Source organism: Bos taurus, chromosome 2 (genome assembly GCF_002263795.3).
Source record: "Bos taurus isolate L1 Dominette 01449 registration number 42190680 breed Hereford chromosome 2, ARS-UCD2.0, whole genome shotgun sequence".
NCBI classification, from domain to species: domain Eukaryota; kingdom Metazoa; phylum Chordata; class Mammalia; order Artiodactyla; family Bovidae; genus Bos; species Bos taurus.
In genome coordinates this window covers 85160683-85180724 of record NC_037329.1, presented here as the reverse complement: position 1 = coordinate 85180724, position 20042 = coordinate 85160683, and the positions used below count along the sequence as shown (strand labels likewise).

At 41.1% G+C, this 20042-nt stretch overlaps 1 protein-coding gene across 1 annotated transcript in view; it reads left to right on the top strand.

Annotated features, from left to right (window-relative positions):
- The first annotated feature begins 856 nt into the window (after positions 1–856).
- Positions 857–20042, top strand: part of HECW2 (HECT, C2 and WW domain containing E3 ubiquitin protein ligase 2) — a 446473-nt gene continuing 427287 nt past the window's right edge. Inside the window, exon 1 of the mRNA XM_024981178.1 lies at positions 857–943. The gene's annotated coding sequence lies outside the window, so the exon portion shown is untranslated. The remainder of the gene's footprint in view (positions 944–20042) is intronic.

Below are 20042 nucleotides of genomic sequence, written 5' to 3'. Positions count from 1 at the left end.
GGTCTGGAGTCTCTCCCGTCCTCTCCCCTCACCCCTCCCGCTGCCCTCCCTCTGGTCCACGACGTGCAGGAAGCCCCCAGCCCAGCGCCCTGCAGGGAGGTGCGGGCACATGTCGCCTAGGCGTCCAGCGGGAGGGGCGCCGGCGCCGCCGGAGGTGAGCGGCCCGCACCCTTCGCCCCCGAGGGCCAGGGCGCCGGGGCAGGGAAGGGCACCGGGCACGCAGGGCCCGAGGAAGGTGGCGGCACGAGGGAGGCTGGGCGAGCCCGCCGGGAGCGGTGAGAGGGGGCCACGCGGGCGGGCCGGCGCGCGGCTCGCGGGCGACGCCTGGAGAGCGAGCGGCGGGGAGCCGGGCGCTGCTGGGCCGCTCGGGGACGCGCCGCGCCCGGGCCGTGGAGCTCGGCGGTGAACCTCCCTGGGATGCCCGGACCCCCGGGTGCCCTCCCGAGCGCGGGCGGAAGACATGGCTTCGCGCGTCCCCGCCGCCGCTGACTCGACAGAATCGGCGGGCCGCGCGAGGGGCGCGGCGTAACCCGGGGGTGGGCGGTGGCGCGGAGCCGCCCGGGGAGCTCGGGGCGTCGTTGGGAGCGAAGGAGGATGCCAACACAAAGGCAAGCCGAGACCCAGCCCGCTGCGGAGGGCGGCGGGAAGAGCCACTGAGGGGCGCACCGGGCGCGCTCGGCTCCGCGCTGCGTCTCTCGTCCCTGCCTCGGGTTGCCGGGTCGGAGACGGCCGCGCAGGGTCCTTCGGTCCCGTGGCAGCGGCCGCCGCAGCCGAGAGCTGCATGCGACGCGCGGCGGCGCCCGCGGCCGCCTGCTTTTCCCGCGGCGCGCGCGGACCGGCCGGAGGGCGCTGGGGCCGCGGGTCCGGGCATCTGCCGGGGCGCCTAGCCGCCCGGCGGCCCCATCCCCACCCGCAGCCGGCAGCGGCAGGCGCGGAGCTCCAGGTGAGTGCACGGCCCTCGCCCGGCCTTTGCTCCGCAAGCCGGACGACGGGAGGTGGCTTTGTTTTCCTCCCTTGCGCCCCGGCGCGGTCATTCATTTGACATTTCGGCTTCCGCTGCCCCGAGACGCGGGTGAGAGGCACCGGGACGTGTTTCAAGGTTTGCTTCTCCGGGGAGCTGAGACTTTTGGGTCTATCTGAGCATCTCTTGAGGGAGCAGAGGCTTCATTTCCTTTTGGTTTGGAATGTGTTGTGAACATCCTCTGCCGCGGCTTGGGGCCTGGAGGAAACTGGGGCTGCAGATTTAGACGTAGACGTTTTGGAGGACGTGCAACTGCAGAGGTCTGGCTTTTCCATGCCTTGTGTTTTTCTCTATTAGCAGAGCTCAGGTGTTTTCCCTTGGTTATCATTATTAGGAACATCTTTACAGGCACATTTGTTTCTTTTAGAGTTGGAAGTCTTTGGAGACAATACAGAGCTCACAGTTACAGGGGATCAAGCGCTGTTGAACTTGGAGAAGGCAGGCATTGTCAACCGTTGTAGGTAGAGGATAGAGGTGGACCTTAGGCAAACTTCTCTGGGGGCCCTTACCCTTCCCAGTACGATTTCTGCTTTCACTGTCTTGGAGTCAAGCAAACTGAACTCTCATTGCACGTATACCTTTGTCAAAGTGTGAAACTTGTCTTATTTTTTTTTTTTTTTAATAGTTTTCTATAGTTTGTAATTTGGAAGAAAAAGATTTAAACGTAATTAGTAGAGTGAACCCGGTGAAATTTCATGTTTTCGTATTGTCTCATAAGTATGATTTTCATTTTACTATTTCTCCTATTCCCTCAAGGGCTCATTTCTTCTGTTGCCTAGAGAGAGCTCCACCGCACCCCTCCCCCCGCCCCCAACAGATGGCTGTATGTTCTGAGAGGTTATCTTCAAAATGACACTCACATTACCTATAAACAAGAAAGGATCAGTTGTTAGGCTTATCCTTGGAGTTATTAAAGCAAGAACCCTAATCTGGATGGGGATGCTATTGATGGTGTGAAAATCTGGAGTTTGCTAATCTGTTTGGGCCTCAGAAGATTCCTGCAGGGATTGTTTATACAGTGTGGGAGACAGATGGCATTCCCAGCAGACAAGAGAAGCCCAGCATAAAGAGTCATTGTATTCTTAAAAAATTATCCACTTCCCTGTTGGGAGATGGGGTACAGTGGGGAAGACATAGTTTTCATCTCCCAAAGAAGACATTATAACCGTATCATCCAGCAGCTTGACTAGTGAGTTTCTTTTTTTGAACATTTAAAAAGTCATTACTGAGCTGTTTGTTTTGATTATTCCTTTGGCACATTTTGGCCTCAATTTTTGTTATGTGAAGCAGTTTAAACAGTTATATTAACAAAAATGTCTTTGAATTTAAGATTATTGTACTGCTGGGAAAAACAGTAGTTCTTGAGTACAAATGGCCGCTTGGACTTATAGTGTCCCCTACCTGGAAGGACTTTAGTCCAACCTGCATGAATTCAAAAGGAATTTCTTCTACTACCTCCATGACAGGTGGTTTCCTGACTGCCAGTGTTTGTCCCCAGATTCTCAGCTGTGGGTAGTACTCTACTTTTATAAGACTTAACAGCCTAAGACTGTTGGGTCATCAGTCTTTTGCTCAGTCCCCTACACTTAGCAAAAGCCTAAGATTTTTGCTTTAGCAGTGTGCTCTATCACAGCATTGAACAACCTTGGGCAGTGAATCTTTCTGAGTGACTGTGGAGTCTGTGAAGAAGTTAAAGTCATTCTGAACATTTGTGATAAGCCATCTGGAGCATCTCTGCTCCTACCATCATTATAGATTCTTTATGGGCTATAGATTCCAGCTAGATTGCAAAATTGGTCTGCCCTTTGTATGCATGTGAGGGAAAATATTCCAATAAATTCACAGTCACTAGCTACAGGACTAAATTTTATGAAGAACATGAGTAATGTTTGACCCTTTGAAACAGGAAGTATGGGGTAAAAGTAAGCATTGGCTCTGTTTAGCTTGGAAACTGTGATCTTGGGGAAAAAATATATTTCCTTACTTTTTTCCAAATCCTTCTGCACCACTGATTTCAGCAAAAGGCAAAGGAACTAAGCTTGTTACCTGTAGCTGAGGACAGATACCCTAGCTATTTCTTCTGGATGAATGTGTGTTGCTGGAGAGGTGGCTTTTGGGCTCTGTCCAGTTTCAGCATGTGCCTTGGCATCAAAAAAGGGTCTAACATTCAAATTCGGATTGTTAAATGTGCGGTTGGTATCTGTGTACCTTCTCAGTAGGTTGCTTCCTCTCTTGTGAAGTGTTCCTTTATGAGAAATCCAAGGTACCAGGCCTGGGGTTTGCTGGGCACCTGGCCTGCATCCACATTCTTGTATGTTACTGCCTCCTTTCCTGAATAAAAATGGAACCAGTTTTACACAAATAGGGAATGCAGGGTGGAGTGAAAACCTTTCCAGCTCCATTGTGGAAAGGCAGGCCTGGCCTGAAAGAGAGAGGACTGCATTTGAAGTATATTTGGTTGACACAGCAGAGGCAGAATTGCTTCCTTACACACAGGATGGCCTTTCTGTGGGAAAATGAATGAGAGATTAGAAGTGTGACCACACCTTCTCAGTTGGTTTATTCCTATTGCCCTATCTGAATCATCAAATGCATCCCCTTTCACATTTAAAAGTGCCCTGGTTTGGATGATAAATTGTATGGTCACCCTGGATTTTCAGGAATCTTCACTATTTTCTTCACCACCCTCTTCTGACTTCAGATTTTGAGTCTGGCTTTATTTCAGTCTTTAACTTGTTAAACGCAAAGATAAAAAAAGTAAAAAAAATTAAACCAAAAAAATGCTTAAAGAAAAAAAAGAAATAATAAAGAAAATGAAAGAATGAGGTATTTGGTTGCTTGTCATCTATTTACACATACAAGAAATAAAAGTTTTATGGTTGAGGTATTAAGTCTGTACTTTGGCTCTAAGCCCATGATATTGTCTTCGAACACAATGAGAATTAACACCTGTTTACCTAGGGCTGACACGATTTGCGACAACTCCTATGATTCAGGACAGCAGCTTCAACAAAACCTGTTAGCAGACCTAATGGCTGCATGGCTTTTGCAGATTGGAATGCAAGTTTCAAGGGCGTCCCAGGTGGCTGTAGTGGTGAAGAACCCGCCTGCCAATGCAAGAGACTTAAGAGACTTGGCTTCTATCCCTGAGTTGGGAAGATCCCCTGGAGGGGGGCATAGCAACCTATTCTACTTGCCTAGAGAATCCCATGGATAGAGGAGCTTGGTGGGCTACAGTCTATAGGATCACAAAGAATTGGCATGACTGAAATGACTTAGCACGTATGCAAATTTCAAGATCTGGTGTTTGGTCATGTTCTTGGAATTCACCGAGAGACCAAACACATGTGTTGTTGTGAAGACTTGACTCCACATTCTCCTAGTTTCCAAGCCCTCTGGGCCACGAGGATAATAGAAGAGCCTTTGTTTTCTGCCCTCTCTTCTGACAAGAGTCTTGGGTTTGGGTCTCAGCTTTTCAGACAAAGGGCTTGCAGAGAAGAATGTGGTGTGCCCTCTCACCACATGAACATTCTCACAGGACTGGAGATTGTGCAGGTGACCTGACGGGGCTTTGAGTTTGAACACTAGATATCTGGAGCTTGTGGCGTGTAATTTTACAATAATGGCTGTGCTTCTTTGCTAAAGAATTGCCTGTTTGAAAGAGTTCGTGTGCAGTGCTGGCCAGTAGGTGTTACAAATAATTATGGCTGTCACTTTTTCCACACCCACTCCATTGAAATCCTCAAAAGCTTGGTCAGCATGCTTGAATAAGAAGAAATGTATGTATCTTCTTTATAAGTGGGATGACTGAATAGTTATTTTTGTTCAGACAAGGACACTCTTGAGAGTAAAGTGAAAAGTGAAGTCGCCCAGTTTTGCTGACTCTTTGCAACCCCATGGACTGTAACCTGCCAGATTCCTCCGTCCATGGGATTTTCCAGGCAAGAATACTAGAGTGGGTTGCCATTTCCTTCTCCAGGGGATCTTCCCAACCCAGGGATCGAACCTGGGTCTCCCGCACTGCAGGCAGACTCTTTACCGTCTGAGCTACCAAGGAAGCCCCTTGAGAGTAAAAAGAGGTCCTAACTGGAAGGGGCACCATATCAAACAGTTTATACTGTTGTGTCAGGAAAGTTATGTTGGATGATTGTCTTAACTATTACCTAAGTCATTAGCTTTTCTATGAAGAATACCCATATGATAGAAGAATGTCCTTAACTTCTAGATTTGTTCAACATATGTTTAATGTGTGCATTTGTATATGTATATGTGTATATACACAGACATTGCTCATATATTTATAGATATGTGTATTATGGGATTGAAATTAACTGCTTAAGAATACCTAGTCATTTGGAAAATTGTGACTTTCATCGTTTCTTTCATAGATTGACTTTTAAACTAAAAAAAAGAAGTCCAGCCTCTCCAGACTTTAAGTCATCTTCTGACCTTGTGCAGTTCTCTTGCTTAAATCATTTGATGGTTCTCCATTTTCTGTTTAATTCTCAGGTAAGAGCCACAGACAGATTGGTGGCTAGAGAGGAAAAGCAATGAAAAAATTTTACTTACTCCCTCATTCATTTATTCATTCAACTATTAATACTATTTATTGAGCACCTTACCTTCCATGAATCTAGATGCTGAATGGATAAAACAAAGATCCCTGCCCTTATAAAGTTTTCATTTTATTGAGAGTGAAGAGGTGGGAGTGGGAGATGCACAATAAGCCAAATAAATAAGTGAATTATATAGCATTGTAGAAGGAGGTAATACTTTGGAAGAAAGTAGAATAGATAAATTAGTTGAGTAGCCTTCATGAAGAAACCTTCAGCAAAGACTTAAAGGAAGTGAAAGAAGTTGCTCACACAGATACCAGAGGGGAGTGTTTCAGGCAGAGAGAACAGTCAGTGTGAAGGAGTGAAGGTGAGAATATGTTTGGATGAGTTCAAAGATTAGTGAGAAAACCAACACAAGAGGGTGGAGTGATGGGGGGGACATGGAAATGTGAATCAGAAAGATGATGTAGGGGTAGCAGAGCATGTAGCAAAAAGGTATTCTGCTATTAATTGTGTTTGTGCTCTGAAGACTACAGTGGTCAATATCACTTGCATTTCATACATGGTGCACTTCATCTTAGTTATTATACTTTTTATGTCATTTGCTTATTGTTTACTTGTTAAAATAGCATAGTTTATTGTTGCTGGTCTTAAGTTTTATCTCCATTGTGCAAAAATAGATCAGAGGCTCAAAAGTGGTTCATTGCAGTGTGAAAATAGTGATGAAAACAGTAATGAAAATGCTACAGTTCAAAATGTCACAAACATACTTAGAGAACTAAATCCCATGTGAAATATAAAATGTGAATCTGTATGTGTAAAAACAAGGGAGTTTGTGAGAGTAATGATTTCAAAACAGTAGCTGAAATGGAACATTATAAAAAAAGCAAAAGGAAATAAGATGATGACTATTTCAAAAGTGCTTTTTATTGGGTTTGCCATCCATTTGCTCCTAGTCTTTAGTCATCGCCTGTTGTGAAACTTTTTCTGTGAAGCCATGGATGTTTTGGTGTCATTTTCAAACAAAGCACAGTGGCTTCTCTGTTATACCATTCAAGTTTCCCAGGACAAGAACTCAATGATATTTTCCATTACAAAATTAATGTGTTAAACTTCTAACAGTAGGAAAGAGATGAAAACTTTAGTAGCATCATTAAGTGATCCTTGTAACAAAAGTAAGTATAAGTCATTTTATTGAAGAGACACTTGGAAAATCAGTTGTAAAGTTAAAGACAAACATTATCTGCAGAAAGAAACCAGAAGTTATTGTCAGAATTCCTTTGTCAAATGACACAGTTGGCTGTTGCCTATTATCAGTGGAGTAGAGTGTGGAAGAGTGATTACTATCATGTACACACTAGCAGATATTTCACTTTATGGTTGGATGAAACCACCGATGTCATGCAGAGAATGAATCAGCTTTTGGCATTTGTTCAGGGAGGAGCACTTGGTGATGCTTTGTTCATTTATCACTGAAAACTCGTGGTATAGAAGAAGAGATTTTTCTTTTGGTTAACCATTATATATGAGACAGGAAAAGTCCTCAGGAAGCAGAACTGACAGAGCATTAGGTTCATGTATAGATAAGAAGGTTGTGACTTCATGAAGAAAAGAAGTTGTGCCTAGAAGCCAACCTACATGTTCTTCCATTCACAGTGAAGATGTAGCACCTTCTGATCTTGAGGAACTACTGAAAGAAAGTGAAAACTGGATAAATTACGGCCCATGTGTATCTGTGTGTGCTGTGCAAAGTGATGGACAAGGAGTGTAAAGCTGCTTCTCTGTACTAATGTACTCTGGCTGTTTAGGGGAAAGGTGCTCATAAGGTATTTTACCTGTGATGTAAGATATCTGCAGAGCAAGAAAGATGTTTCTTTACGACATCACACTTAGAAATGATTTCTCTTATATCAAGTGTCAAGCCTCAGTACTATACTCTGCCCACATGGAACCATGTCAGGGACAGGGAGAAAAGGGAGAATTGCTAACAAAACAGTCTGCTACAATCATAGGGACTAAGACATTTTTTTAATTAGAAAGAGTTAGAGGTCCACATTGGCTATAAAGAGTTAAGAAAGTAGTATTTTCAGTAATGGGCAGTCCTTTAAATCAGAAGCATATTATCTTTCGGTGACCTATTGGAAGAATAAGAGCACAAAGAAATAGAACTTAGATCCAATAAAGTTGATGGGGTGAGAATACAAGTGTATATGTATATAACGTTTGAGAGCATGTAGAGAACCACAGTGGGAGGAACCCAGGCTTTAAGGATTTTGTTAAGATGCTGGATGGCCGGGAGGGCAGGTAAAGGAGGTGGAGAAGTCTGACAATTGGACTTGACCTTTCTTATACTTTTGCCTTAGGCTTGCCTTCATTTCAGACAGATGGACTTGGTACTTGACTTTGTTTTTAGAACAGGATTTGTATTGCCCCTGATGTAACCTAGAAAAAAAATTAATGTTCTCTAGTGTTCTAGGATTCTTTGCATAGTACTCCCCTCATTTCTCCCCTCCTCCCTCCCTGCCTCTTCCCAACCCTCCTGTCATCTTCCCTCTCTTCTCCTCTACCTCTGTCTCTTTTGTTCTTTCCCCCTTTAAGCTGTTGAGTTGGCATCTTGAAACTAGGAGATGCTCTGAGGGCTTATGTTCTTTACATGTCTTTGGGCAGATATGTGTGCTGTCTAGGGCAAGAGGGATCAGGGCTCTAGGGCAGTTCTATTCCTTGTTCAGCTAACCCACTCTAATATGGAATATCCAGTTATAGCACACACTTAAATTTGAACCCTCTTCCTTAAGTAAAGATCTGTTTCCCAGGGAGTTCCCCGATGGCCTAATGGTTAGGGTTCCAGGCTTTCACTGCCTTGGCTGGAGTTTAGTCCCTGGTTGGGGAACTGAGATCCTGTAAGCCTTGTGGCAAGGCCAAAAAAAAAAAAAAAGCGATTCTTTTCTTTATTTATTTGGATTTTAATAAAGATGGAGTCATTGTCTTTTGTCTGATAACTCTTCTATAGTGATGGCCATTATTTCATTCTAGGACAGAAGTCATTCATGCATTATTCATTGAATAAACATTGAGAGCCTTATATGTACCAGGCTGTCTTCTGAGGGATAGGTTAAAAGAGGTCAATATTCAGACATGGCCCTGACCAGATAAGACATAGAATCGAGTTAGGAAATAGGCAAGAGCAACAGAGATATGAATAAACAAGGGACTATGTAATTGCAAAGCAAATGTGGCAGACATTGTAAAGGTAAATATTTTTACCTTAGGGTGGTGGTATTTGGGCTACTTTTATGTTAACTTCTGAACTTTACGGTCTTCTGAATGTATTTTTGAAATATTTTGTAAGTAGAAAATGGAAAAAAAAAAAAACATAGTTGGAAGTGTCTTAAGTGCTTTGTAGAGGAGGAGCTGGCTAGAGAAGGAAGTGTAAGTGAGACTTCTTTTCCATGGGGTGGGCAGGCAAGACCTGGAGTGTAATTCATCACTTGTCTATGTGAGAGGGATGAGGATAATTTGGACAGGGTTCAGAGAAGAGTTGTACAGATGATTGGCTGATCAACGGCTGAGTTGAAAATAAGACCTACGAGAGACGTCTCAAAGAACCAGGGATGTAGAACAGCCGTGGAATTTAACCCGATGCCATGACTTAGGATCTCTTTTTCTTAAATGTATACACCATCCACTTCTACATATCCACATTCTCTTCACTCATTTCTCTTGTTCAACATCAGGCAAGGGCCATGGTGCAGGTTAGAATTACGTGTTAGAGGAAAACTGGGGTTTTGTTCTCTAGTTGAGGAAAAATTGGAAAGGGCCTTAAAGGCAAATGAGTTCAACCTTCTTCTGAAGAGGTATCTCTTTAATGTTGTTAATAGGTGGTCATCAAGTTCTTACAGACCGTTTTCATACTTGCTCCACCTAGAATGGGGTGGTGGCGGGTGGGGCACTCTCGTCTGCTTCAGTTAGGCAGGTCTTCTTTCCGTTCCATACATGCCCTGGCTCATCTCCACCTCAGTACTTTTACCACAGGAAGTACTTCCCATCTGGAACACCCACCAATTCTACCTGCTTTTCTGTGTGTCATTAAAAAATTGTGTTTTGCATCATTTCTTCCTCCCCTCCTGCCGTCTTACCCTTATGAAGAATATGGCATTTCTAGAAGTAAATGCAGCTTCCTTTGTTGTGATTGGGAGTAAGACTGGGGGTAGAGTGAGTATCCTACTCTGGGAGGGGATTGGGGACAGTGTGTTTAGTATCTTCCCCCTAGAGGCTGATATGCCCCACTCTTGGGAATCACTATCTTATAGCAGTAAAGATCTTAATCATCTGCTGTAACAACTTATTTTGTTTGCTATTAGTGTTTTTGCCAACTAGATTTAAGTACTTTGAAGATATGAGAACTTGGCTGATACCTCTGTATAGTGCCCAGTATTGATCATGAAGTGAATACATATGTGATAATCAATGGCTAATGGCTGAAGAGACCATGTGTTTTTTTTCATGAACCATTATGGAAACCTGTCATTTATATAAATCAGATATTAAATTGGTACAGACACTAAAAGATGAACATTTTTGTAGTTCTAAAATGGCAGAAAGTCAAGTCTTGGAGGTCGGTTCATTGAGATAATTCCCATCTCAGAAAACTCCTCTTCCTTTGTAAGCCTTCTAACTCCTTGCCATTCAGAGTGTAGGCTACAGACTACACTGGTGCAGTGACATCAGCTCACCTGGAAGCCAGGCCTACTGAGTCAGAATCTTCATTTTAACAAGGTCTTCAGATGTGTTCTGTACACAGTAAAGTTTGAGAAGCATTTTATTTTTAACACAAACTTCAGAAATTTAAGAGGAGCGTTTATCTTCAGAGAGATGTGAGTCTGGAAACGACAATTTCATTGGTCTGTGGATGAGATCCTCAGTGTTTTCTCTTGTGTGGCTTGGAATTACACTGCTTCTTGCCAGGCCAGAAAATGCCTCTGCAGGAATGCTCCAGGGTAATTTAAGTATGAGACTGGTTCTTAGATGTTAGATGTGACGGTGATTACAGGAACTTTAAGCATTTTGGAGTGAGAAACTCAGAGAGTTTGGCAAAGGTAGAGAAACATGGGCATGAAACCTGAAACCAAAGGTAAGGAAAGAGGTCTTCCCTTTATGATTAGAAGCAACTTCTAACTCTCTGGACTTCAGTTCTATTCTCCCCCTCCCACTGCTTCAGAGCCAGGTGGTCACAAATGAAATGGCTTAAACTGCTGTGCATGGAAACCTGGTGGAATGGAGAGGCATTCTTCATCAGAGGAGAAGGAGGTGTCACTACTCAGCTTACCCAGTTGTTGCCACGTGGGAATTTGTGTTCAGCAAATAGAGCTAAAAATCTAAGTTTGTATATACAAAACCTCTTTGACTGTAATATGTTGGTAATTAAAATGTTTTTAGAACAGCTCAGGCCAAACAAAATTCATATGCTGCCTGCATCTGTTTTGTAACCCCTCTTCTAGAGCAACAAAACATATGTGGTGATGTGAATATCTGACCTTTTTAGTTTAGGACACCAAACATGGGTAGAGGCATTTTGGTTCTAGTAAGGACCACTTTGGATCTTTACTAAGTAAAAGAAATAAAAAGACATAAAGAAGGGAGTTGTACTTGCTTTGATGACTTGGTTTATCAATAAAATACAGGTCTGAAGAACCTCAGTAACTAATGGTGTTTGGAGGAAAGTGATGCAAGTTATGACCAACCTAGACAGCATACTAAAAAATAGAGATATTACTTTGCTAACAAAGGTCAAGCCTATGATTTTTCTAGTAGTCATGTGTGGCTGTGAGAGTTGGACTATAAAGAAAGCTGAGCACCGAAAAATTGATGCTTTTGAACCGTGGTGTTGGAGAAGACTCTTGAGAGCCCCCTGGATTGCAAGGAGATCTAACCAGTCCATCCTAAAGGAAATCAGTCCTGAATATTCATTGGAAGGACTGATGTTGAAGCTAAAACTCCAATACTTTGGCCACCTGATGCGAAGAGCTGACTCATTGGAAAAGACCCTGATGCTGGGAAAGATTGAAGGTGGGAGGAGAAGGGGACGACAGAGGCTGAGACGGTTAGGATGGCATCACCAACTCAATGGACATGAATTTGAGCAAGCTCTGGGAGTTGGTGATGGACAGGGAGGCCTGGCGTGCTGCAGTCCATGGGGTTGCAAAGAGTCGGACACGAGTGAGCGACTGAACTGAACTGATGCCTAAAGGCATATAACTTAGGTTCTATAAAATCTGAAGGAAAAGTGAGCATGGGATTTGGACAATGGTGAAGAAATGAGGTCATGGAAATTTCTTGACAGCCCCAACCTAGGACCACACAGTGCAAAAGAGCTGGGAGACTGGACCATAATTTGGAACTTATTGTGCTGGAGAGAAGTGTGACTGGAGATAGAATTAGAGTTAATTTATCTTTAATATTTGGTTGTTGAATTTGGGTGGTGGCTAATATTTAAAGTTTGCTGGAATTGAATTTTCAAATAAAGTTCATAATGTTAAAATTAGCATTTTATATATTTTGACAGTAAAAATTGGTGTAAGAATCAATATTCTTTCAAAGATGTATTAATTATGTTTCTTGTTAAAAATTAAATTTCTTAAGGATTAGTAGTGTTTGTTATTTATCTATACATTATTATCATCCTTACATTTAGTACAGTCTAGGTCAATGATCTGTAATGATTATGAGACAAAATATGGTTTATTTTCTGCCTTGGAGAGTCATTCTGGAGGTATTCATTTTCCTCACTGATTAAAAAAAATAATGGCTTTGTTTGAGATACAATTCACATACCATGAAATCTGTCATTTTAAATTGTACCATGTAGTGGGTTTTAGTATATTTACAAAGTTGTGTAATCAACACCGCCCTGTAATATCAGAACCTGTTACCCTCAGAAGAAGACAAGTATCCTTAGCAGTCTCTCCTCATTTCACCTCTCTCCAACCCCTGGCAACCATCTCTCCAGTTTCCATCTGTTTAGATTTGCCTCTTGTAGACATTTCATAAAAGTAGAATTATATAATACGTAGCCTTTTGAGACTAGCATCTTTAACATAGCACAATGTTTTCAAAGTTTATCCATATTGTAGCATGTGTTAGCATGCTTTTCTTATATATAGCCAAAAAAATTGTGTTGTATGGATATACCACATTTTGTTTATCCATTTATCAGTTGATGGGTATTTGAGATGTTTTGGCTATTATGAATAATTCTGCTATGAACGTTTGTGTAAAAGTTTTTGTGAGGATTGTTGTTGTTGTTGTTCAGTCGTTCAGTTATGTCTGACTCTTTGTGACTCCACGGACTGCAGTATGCCAGGCTTTGCTGTCCTTCGCTATTTCCTGGAGTTTGCTCAAATCCATATCCATTGAGTTTATGATGCCATTCCAACCATCTCATCTTCTGCCGTCCCCTTCTCCTCTAACCTTCAGGCTTTCCCAGCATCAGTGTCTTTTCCAATAAGTTGGCTCTTTGTATCAGGTGGCCAAAATATTGGAGCTTCAGTTTTAGCATAGTCCTTCCAATGAATATTCAGAATTGCTTTCCTTTCAGATTGACTGGTTTGATCTCCTTGTAGTCCAAGGGACTCTTAAAAGTTTTCTCCAACACCACAGTTCAAAAGCAAGTTCTTTGATGCTCAGCCTTGTTTCTGGTCCAACTCTCACATAAATACATGACCACTGGAAAAACCACAGCTTTGACTAGGTGGACTTTGTTGGCAAAGTAATGTCTCTGCTTTTTAATGTGCTGTCTAGATTTGTCATAGCTTTTCTTTCAAGGAGTAAGTGTCTTTTAATTTTATGGCTGCAGTCACCATCTGCAGTGATTTTGGAGCCCAAGAAAATAAATGTTTCCATATTTTCTGCATCTATTGGCCATGCATTGGTGGGACCAGATGCCATGATCTTAGTTTTTTGAATGTTGAATTTTAAGCCAGCTTTTTGACTCTCCTCTTTCACCCTCATCAAGAAGCTCTTTAGTTCCTCTTTGCTTTCTACCTTTAGGGTGGTGTCATCTGCGTATTGAGGTTATTGACATTTCTCCCGGCAATCTTGATTCCAGCCTGTGCTTCATCCAGCCCAGCATTTCTCATGATATACTCTGCGTATCAGTTAAATAAGCAAGGGTGACAATATACAGCCTTGATGTATATTGTGTGGATATATGTTTTCAATTCTCTTGAGTATATACCTTGGAGTGGAATTACTGGGTCATATGGTAACTCTATATGTTTATCATTTTAGGATCTGCCAAACAGTTTTCCAAAGTGAATGTACCATTTTACGTTTTAAGCAGCAATGTCTGAGGGTTCCAGTTTCTCTATATCATCACCAACACTTATGACTGTTTTTTTAATTTAGCCACTCTGGTGGGTATGAAATGGTATTTCATTGTGGTTTTGATTTGCTTTTCTCTATGACTCATGATGTTGAACATCTTTTTGTGTGATTTTTGGCCATTTGAGTATATTCCTTGGAGAAGGATCTATTCACATCCTTTGTAATTTTATAATAAACTAAGGTTATTTATTTGTAAATTTTTGTGTTGTAAATTTTTTTTTTTTTTTTACATTTTGGATTCTAGAGCCTAATGAGATGTATGACTTGAAAAATTTTTTCTATTCTGTGGATTGCCTTTTTACTCTTTTGATAGTGTCATTTGAAGCACAAAACTATGTAATTTTGATAAAGCTCAATTATCTTTTCTTTTTCTTTCTTTTTATTTTGGTACATGTCTGTCCTTGTTGATCTCCTAATTGTTCTATCCAGTATGGAAAATGGAGTATTGCCATCTTCAACTATTGTTGTTAAATTGTTTATTTCTCCCTTCAGCTCTCTCAGTTTCTGCCTATGTATTTTGTAGCCCCTTATAACATATATGTTTATAATCTTTCTATATGTCCTCCTTTTGAATTGACTTACTTATCATTATAAAATATTATTTCTCTCTGGTTACCATTTTTGTCTTAGAGTCTGTTTTGCTGTTATCAACATTGTCACAGTAATTCTTGTTTAAGTTATGTTTCCATGATATATCTTTTTTTCATCCTTTTACTTTTACCTACTTGTGTTTTTGAATCTAAATTTTAAAACAGCATATAGTTGAATCATTTAAAATTTTTTTGTGCTAATTTCTGCCTTTTGTAAGTGTTTAACTAGAATGTTTGACTTGAGTGTTTATTTACATTTAATGTAACTGCTGTTTATCAGATGGATATATTCACTTTGTTTGCTATTGGTTTTCTCTGTGTCTTAGGTCTTTTTTGTTCCTCAAGTCCTCTGTTACCTGTGTATATTAAATATGTGTGTTTTCTAGTGTACCATTTAAATCTTCTTGTTGCTTTCTGGAGAATTTTCATAGGCTTTTATTCTGTCATTCCTGATGATATTGTTGATTATTTTTGAATTATTTTCTTAGTTGTTGCCTGGGATTTACAGTGAAATTCTTAATTTAAACAATTTGATTAATTTAAAACAAGTTGATCAACTTAATTTCCAAAGTATACGAAAGCTTTACTTCAGTATGGGTTAATTCCTTGCTTTATACGTTGTAAGCCCATCATTACCACTTCTATAATTATTGTTTTATGCAGTTGTTTTTAAATAGAAAAGGATTATAAAAAATGCATTCATTTTGTATTTTGCATTTAACTATGTAGTTAGCTTTACCAGTTCTCTTTGTGTCTTCAGGTGGATTTGATTTAATATTGAGTGATTTTTCATTTCAGCCTAAGAGCTCCCTTTAGTATTTCTTATAGGACATATTTGATAGTGGCAGATTCTTTCTGGTTTTGCTTGTCTTAATTTTTGAAGGATAATTATGTGGGCTATAGAAGTCTTGGCTAACTTTAGAAAAATTCACTGCTTTGAATGTGTTATTCTAATGCCCTATATGTTATTCTAATGCCCTCTGGCCTTCATAGTGTTTGATGAGAAGTCAACTGTTAATCTAATTGAGAACTCTTTGCTTGTGATGAGACTTTTTTTCTGCCTGTCCTCAGATTTCTCTGTCTTTTAACATTTGACTATGATGTGTCTTGATGTGGATTCTTTTTAGTTATCCTACTTGAGTTTATTGAGCTTCTTGGATGTATAAATTAATGTTTGCATCAAATCTGGGAAGTCTTTGGCCATTGTTTCTTCAGATATTCTTTCTGTTTCTTTCCTTCCCTTCTGGAATTCCCAGAATGCATGGATTGATACAGTATCTGAAGTTTCACAGGCCTCTGAAGTTCTGTTAGTTTTTTTTCACTCTTTTTCTGTTCCTAAATCTGGATAATCTTAATAAACATATCTTGAAGGTCACTGATTCGTTCTTCTCCCAATTAAAATCTGCTGTTGAACCCCTCTAGTGAATTTTCCAGTTCCAGTATTGTACTTTTAAACACCAGAATTTTAATCTAGTTCTTTTTAAAAATAATTTTTATCTCTATATTGATATTCTTTGTTTGGTGAAACATTGTTTTAAAATTATCCTTTAATTCTTTATATATGGTTCCCTTTAATTATTTGAACATAGTTTTAGTAATTTAAAATCATTGTTTAGGATGTCCCAAATCTGGGCTTCTTAGGGACATAATTTTTTTTAACTGCTTTATTTCCTGTGTATTGACCATGCTTTTCTGTTTACTTGTGTATGTTTTCAGTTTTTGTTGAAAAATGGGAATTTCAAATAATATCACATGACAACACTGAAAATCAAATTTTCCTCCCTCTCCAAGATTTGGTGTTTTTGCTCTTTGTTGCTGTTATTGGTTTGCTTACTGACATTCCTGAATAAATTCTGTAGTATATATTCTTTGTCACATGTGGCTACTGAAACTTTTGCTTGATTCCCTTAGTGGTTGATTAATGATTAGAAAGATTTTCCTTTAATACCTGAAACCAATATAAATATCTGTGAGTGTCCAGGAGTCTCTGGCAGAGATGTGGGTTGGTGGTTGCCTGCTGCAGAGTCGGGGCACTGAGAACAGCACTGCGTGCCTGGGACATTTTGAAGGAGGTCGCCATTATCTTCATTACCCCCACCATAGTTTGGTCTCAGGTCAACAACAGGGAGGGAACACAGCCCCACCCATCAAAAGAAAATTGGGTTAAAGATTTGCTGAGCATGGCCCCACCCATTAGAACAAGACCCAGTTTCCCCCAGAGTCAGTCTCTCCCATTAGGAAGCTTCTATTAGCCTCTTATCCTTATCCCTTAGAGGGCAGACAGAATGAAAATCATAGTCACAGAAAACTAACCAACATGATCACATGGACCACAGCCTTATCTAACTCAATGAAACTATGAGCCATGCTGTGTGGGGTCACCCAAGAAGGACGGGTCACGGTGGAGAGTTCTGACAAAACGTGGTCCACTGTAGAAGGGAATGGCAAACCACTTCAGTATTCTTGCCTTGAGAACCCCATGAACAGTATGAAAAGGCAAAAGATATGACACTGAAAGATGAACTCCCCAGGTCAGTAGGTGCCCAATATGCTACTGGAGAAATATATCCAGAAAGAATGACAAGACGGAGCCAAAGCAACATCCAGTTGTGGATGTGACTGGTGATGGAAATAAAGTCCAGTGTGGTAAAGAACAATATGGCATAGGAACCTGTAATGTTAGGTCCATGTATCAAGGCAAATTGGAAGTGGTCAAACAGGAGATGGCAAGAGTGAATATCAACAATTTAGGAATCAGTGAACTAAAATGGCCTGGAATGGGCGAATTTAACTCAGATGACTATTACATCTACTACTGTGGGCAAGAATCCCTTAGAAGAAATGGAGTAGCCCTCATAATCAACAAAAGAGTCAGAAATGCAGCACTTGGATACCGTCTCAAAAATGACAGAATGATCTCTGTTCATTTCCAAGGCAAACCTTTCAGTATCACAGTAATCCAAGTCTATGCCCCAACCAGTAATGCTGAAGAAGCTGAAGTTGAGCAGTTCTGAGAAGACCTATAAGACCTACTAGGACTAATGCCCAAAAAGATGTCCCTTTCCTCATAGGGGACTGGAAAGCAAAAGTAGGAAGTCAAGAGTTACCTGGAGTAACAGGCAGGTTTGGCCTTGGAGTATGAAGCAGGGCAAAGGCTAACAGAATTTTTCCAAGAGAATGGCATGGATCATAGCAATGCCCTCTTCCAATGACACAAGAGAAGACTCTACACATGGACATCACCAGATTGTCAATACTGACATCAAACTGATTATTTTCTTTGCAGCCAAAGGTACAGAAGTTCTATATGGTCAGCATAAATAAGACTGGGAGCTGACCATGGCTCAGATCATGAACTCCTTATTGCAAAGTTCAGACTTAAATTGAAGAAAGTACGGAAAACCACTAGACCATCCAGGTATGACTTAAATCAAATCCCTTACAGTTATACAGTGGAAGTGACAAATAGATTCACGGGATTAGATCTGATATACAGAGTGCCTGACGAACTATGGACGGAGGTTTGTGACATTGTACAGGAGATAGGGAGCAAGACCATCCCCAAGAAAAAGAAATGCAAAGAAGCAAAATGGCTGTCTGAGGAGGCCTTACAAATAGCTGTGCAAAGAAGAGAGGCAAAAGGCAAAGGAGAAAAGGAAAAATATACCTATTTGAATGCAGAGTTCCAAAGAATAGCAAGGAGAGATAAAGCCTTCCTCAGTGATCAATGCAAAGAAATAGAGGAAAACAATAGAATGGGAAAGACTAGAGATCTCTTCAATAAAATTAGAGATACCAAGGGAACATTTCACGCAAATATAGGCACAATAAAAGACAGAAATGGTATGGAGCTAACAGAAGCAAAAGATATTAAGAAGAGGTGGCAAGAAAACACTGAAGAACTATACAAAAAAGATCTTCATGACCCAGATAACCACAATGGTGTGATCACTCACCTGGAGCCAGACATCTTGGAATGCGAAGTCAAGTGGGCCTTAGGAAGCATCATTACAAAGAAAGCTAGTGAAGGTGATGGAATTCCAGTTGAGCTATTTCAAATCCTAAAAGATGATGCTTTGAAAGTGCTACACTCAATATGCCAGAAAATTTGGAAAACTCAGCAGTGGCCACAGGACTGGAAAAGGTCAGTTTACATTCCAGTCCCAAAGAAGCTCAATGCCAAAGAATGTTCAAACTACTGCACAATTGCATTCATATGACAGGTTAGCAAATTAATGCTCAAAATTCTCCAAGCAAGGCTTCAACAGTATGTGAACTGTGAACTTGCAAATGTTCAAGCTGGATTTAGAAAAGGCAGAGGAACCAGAGATCAGAGAGCCAACATCCATTGGACCATCAAAAAGAGAGTTCCAGAAAAACATCTACTTCTGCTTTATTGACTACGCCAAAGCCTTTGACTGTGTGGATCACAATAAACTGTGGAAAATTCTGAAAGACATGGGAATACCAGACCACCTGACCTGCCTCCTGAGAAATCTGAATGCAGGTCAAGAAACAACAGTTAGAACTGGACACGGAACAATGGACTAGTTCCACATCAGGAAAGGAGCATGTCAAGGCTGTATATTGTCACCCTGCTCATTTAACTTATATGCAGTGTATATCATGTGAAATGCTGCCCTGGATGAAGCACAAGCTGAAATCAAGATTGCTGGGAGAAATATCAATAACCTCAGGTATGCAGATGACACCACCCCAATGGCAGAAAGTGAATAAGAACTATAAAGCCTCTTGATGAAAGTGAAAGAGGAGAGTGAAAAAGCTGGCCTAAAACTCAACATTCAGAAAACTAAGATCATGGCATCCAGCCCCATCACTTCATGGCAAATAGATGGGGAAACAATGGAAACAGTGAAAGACTTTATTTTTTTGTGCTCCAAAATCACTGCAGATGGTAACTGAAACCATGAGACTAAAAGATGCTTGCTCCTTGGGAGGAAAGCTATGATCAACCTAGACAGCATATTAGAAAGCAGGGACATTACTTTTCCAGCAAAGGTCCATCTAGTCAAAGGTATGGTTTTTCCAGTGGTCATGTATGCATATGAGTATTGGACCATAAAGAAAGCTGAGCACTGAAGAATTGATGCTTTTCAACTGTAGTGTTGGAGAAGACTCTTGAGACTCCCTTGTGCTGCACAGAGATCAAACCAGTCAATCCTAAGGGAAATCCATCCTGAACATTCATTGGAAGGACTGATGCTGAAGCTGAAACTCCAGTACTTTGGCCGCCTGATGTGAAGAGCTGACCCATTGGAAAAGACCCTGATGCTGGGAAAGATTGAAGGCAGGAGAAGAAGGGAACGATAGAGGATGAGATTGGATGAGCTTGGATGAGGTTGGATGGCATCACCAACTCAGTGCACATCAGTTTGAGTAAACTGTGGGAGCTGGTGATGGACAGGGAGGTCTGGTGTGCTGCAGTCCATGGCATCGCAGAGTCAGACATGATGATTGACTGAACTGAACTGA